Raw genomic sequence first — 949 nt, 5'->3', positions numbered from 1 at the left:
AAAAAAAGTAGAAGGAGAAAGGAGGTGAGTGGGGGCAGTGAAGAGGACAAGGGAGGAGATGACACGATGACACACGTATAAGGTATGCATGTACATATATATACATGCAAGACTTTGAAACAGTGTTAAGTCTCTCCTGTAGAACCCACCACAAGGTGTCGCCCTCAGCTCTTGCACCTTCCGGTTCAGCGTCATCTCTGGCGCTCAGAAGGCGTACAACCTGACTGGCAAGCCGGCCCAGGAAAGGGACAATAGGTATCTCCTTCCTGGCCCTAGAGTTCCCTGGTGGGGTGGTCCCACGAAGCCACCAGGCTTGGTTCAGACCTCTCTGTGGGTTTCCATCTGCCCACCCATCCATCCTAGCCACAGAAGCCAGCTAGAGAGAGGACATTCAATCCATCTCCAGGAACCCTTTAGGTAGGACTTGATGCCCCTGGACTCGGATCCCCCTTCCTATACCCAGATCCTTGTCTGCCGCTGAGAGTGACTCAACAAGTCTTTGCTGGGTCCTTGCTGAATTGAGGACACATAGTTCTGGCTCTTGTCTGGAATCCTGGGCAAGGCGTTTTGTTCTTTCTCTCAAGTAACAGCAGCGGGAAGAACTAACTAGCTGTCCCCTATCCCGTCCTCAGAGTCACCCTCAGAGCCCCTTCCCTGCTCTGCAGCTGCCCTTCCCTCCGCCCCACCGGACCACTCCACACTGGATTTCCCAGACTGTTCTGCAAACCGGGCGCATCTTCCTTCTGCCCTCACTCGGTCCACAGTCCCGCCCCACGCTGCACCCACCACCTTCTGTTCTTCGCCCCAGTCAAAGCTCCGGTTGCCAACTTGACACATCTGGGAAGAGGGGACTTCAGCTGAGGAACTGCCTCCATAAGACTGACTGGCTGGTGACCATGTCTAGGGGGCGATTTCTTGGTTTTTGTTTTTGTTTTTCGAGACAGGGTTT

The sequence above is a fragment of the Mastomys coucha genome, unplaced genomic scaffold (genome assembly GCF_008632895.1).
Source record: "Mastomys coucha isolate ucsf_1 unplaced genomic scaffold, UCSF_Mcou_1 pScaffold22, whole genome shotgun sequence".
NCBI lineage: Eukaryota > Metazoa > Chordata > Mammalia > Rodentia > Muridae > Mastomys > Mastomys coucha.
Note: the sequence above shows the minus strand (reverse complement) of the source record.